The following is a 3,211-nucleotide window of genomic DNA, read 5'->3' as shown; positions in this document are numbered from 1 at the left end:
TTTTTTTTTTTTTTTTTTTTTTTTTTTTTTTTTTAAGTAACCGAACCCACGGCCTTGGTGTTATCAGCACCGCACTCTCCCAAGTGAGCCACGGGCCAGCCCAACAGAAGTAACTTCTAACCTGGGGTTTTAACAAGAAAGAGTAAGAGTTAGCCAGACAAGGTGGGGGCAAGGAGAGGAGGAAAGAGGAAGAGAGCTCCAGGTTGGGAGGAAGACGAAAGGTCATATGTTTTCCATATACAGCACATTCGATTTAATCTGATTTGAAATTAAGCCATGTTCTTTCTTTAATGTGTTGGTTGAAAAAAGCAAGCATGACTAATCTTTGTTTCTGTATTTACAAGTTTGTGTTGAAAGAGCAAACAAACCAGCAAATCCAGTTCTGTCATGTGCCTTACTTTGTTCTCCTCCTCTTTTTTTGGTTTGACAAAGGTTATTTGTTGGATATTCTTTAAAGTTCTGATTGAATTGGGCTTGCTGCTTCTTCGCGTTGGAAATCCAACACCTCATCCTTGTGCTGCACCAGTAACAAACCAGATAGAGATCAGCTCTTCATCTCCCAATACCAACAGATCCCTGATATTTCTTGGAGCACTTTCGAACAGTCATCAAACAGAGGTATAATTCGTGCTAGGAGATGCAATGTTGAGTCACAGCTCAACTCAGTTCTGTCCCCATACAAGCCAGTTGCCAAACAAAACAAAACAAAACCAGAAACAAAAACACAAAAAACTCAGTTCTGGAAAAAAAAAAAAATCTGTGATGGTAAGTTTTACGTGTCAACTTGACTGTGCCATCGGTGCCCAGGTATTTGGATACTAGATGTTTCTGTGAGTGTGTTTTTGGATGAGATTAACGTGTTAATTGGTAGGCCGAATAAAGAAGACTGTCCTCCATAATGTTATTGGGATTCATCCAATCAGTTGGTGGCCTGAATAGAACAAAAGAGAGACCTCCCCTGGGTAAGAGAGAATATTCCTTCCAGGCGGCTTTGGAAATGAAGATCAGCTCTTCCTGCCTGATGGCCTTCAAACTAGATAATCAGGTCTCCCTGGTTCTACAGCAGTGTGCTGGCCTTAGGACTTGAACTGGGACATTGGTTTGGCAGATTTTGTACTTGCCAGCCTTCCTAATTATGGGAGCCGATTCCTTTTAAAACATATATATATGCACACACATATATATATGCATATATGTATATATATGCATATATATAAAACATATATATATGCACACACACTCACACACATACACGCAGACACAAACATACGTGTATGTGTGTGTGTGTGTGTGTGTGTGTGTGTGTGTATATATATATATATATATATAAAATCTGTGATCAGACAGATCTGTATTTTGACATCCTCCACTGAACCAACATTAGTGGGGTAATTATAAGAGTATTAACATAAAAACAAAAAAGATCTCTAAATTTCAGTTCTTTAACTGTTATAAGCAACACATTACTAATGACATATCTCACTCATTAGTTTGAGTTTAAGACTCATTAACCTCAAAAGCATAATTTATCCAAAAAGAGAAACTGGTCATTATTTATGTATGAAATAAATTATCATTTGAGGGGACTATAGTTGACTCTTCTATCATGGAAACTCGGCTTCCTTAAACTCACCCATCCATTTATTATTTCAACTTTTACTAGAAGCCTCCGTCCATTTATTAATTCAATATTTACTAGTAACCTATTATGTACCAAACAATGTGCTAGACACTAGGATATGACCACACAAGTCTACAGACCTTTAGTTTTGTAGGAGGCAGGCAAATGAATAAGGGAAGTCAAGTAATACTGTGTGCTCTGATAAATGTATGAACAGAGTACAGAGTGTGGAGGATTGCTAGTCCTTTACGGCGTGTGTGTTTGGGCTGAGTTCAGTTCTCACTCACAGGAGTAAGAACATTTGTGGAGCAGAAAAAATTTAACGAATTCACAGGTCCAAAATGGCTATAGATAGGAAATCAACAACATACGTCTATATCTGTTTTGTTTATTTGGTGAATAAGCCAGTAATGGATCCAAGCCCTTGACCTTGGTGTTATCAACATCACGCTCTACCCAAGTAACCTAACTCGCCAGCCCTTATATCTGTATCTGTAGCCCTATCTCTGTAGCCCTCTGTGCTGCACATAAGGATAATTGACTTTTTTTTTTGAAACAGGTCAGGGGATTTGTTTATTGATCACAAAATTGCCTTTTTTTTTTTTTTTTTTTTTTCTGATAGAGTAAGAGGAAAAACAAATGGGACCTACAAGATGTTTGGTTAAGGTACACATGACATAGCATATTGAATTTATTTTGCCACTGAGCCTTCTAAGTGCCATGAAAAAAATTGGGTAGTCCTAAAGTGTTCGAATTCAGACAGTTTGGGGTTTCAGTTACAATAACTTTCCCATTTACGTTTTGGAACCGGGCCACTTGTGGCCCTTTGAGATTGGCAAGGAGGAGGCTCCAGGATGGAAAAAGTCATCATCCAAGGGAGGGAGCAGTAAGATCCAAATTTATGTTTTGTTGACTTGGTAGACTCTTTCACTTTATTCTCGTATTAATCCCATTTACTGCATTAACCAGCTGCTGCTGTAAGAAGGTAGGTAACTTGACCAAAGTCAAACACCAGTGCCCAGAATGGTCCTCTCCCGGTCCTTTAAACTCTGCGACTCCACAGCACCCCTTCCCCAAACAAAACCACCACCGAAAACCCCCAAGTTCACACCCCAAAGCCTCACCCTTCTAAACAGAGCCTATTCGGCTCACTAAGACCTGGAGGGTCCGATCTAGACGGGAAATCCTTTGCCGAGCTCTACCCTGTGCACACGAGTTATCCCAGGGCCCCCGGCGACACAAGAGGTGGCTCGTTACGCACTCGGCGCGCACCCTCGGGCCGCGAGCACGGAGCCGCCGGGCAGGTGCGCGCGCACCTGTCGCCGCCGAGTGCGCGCTGCGGAGGACGGGTCGTGCCCGCGCGCGCGCGGCCGGCAACGTTCTCGGTCCGTGCGCCGTCCGTGGGCGCCGTGTTCCTGCCCCTGCGTTTCGGGAAGGGAGTAGGCTCGGTGCCGAGTGGGAGTCTGGGAGGGCATTTTCCCGGGCGGTCGCGGCTCCCCCTGGCGGCGGCCGCGCCGCGCCGGAGGCGTCAGTCAGGCGTTCTCCGCGGGCAGCCGGCGGCGGGGCCTTGCCTTCCAGCGCGGGGTCCTC

This window comes from Galeopterus variegatus, unplaced genomic scaffold, assembly GCF_000696425.1.
Source record: "Galeopterus variegatus unplaced genomic scaffold, G_variegatus-3.0.2 Scaffold3854, whole genome shotgun sequence".
NCBI lineage: Eukaryota > Metazoa > Chordata > Mammalia > Dermoptera > Cynocephalidae > Galeopterus > Galeopterus variegatus.
Note: the sequence above shows the minus strand (reverse complement) of the source record.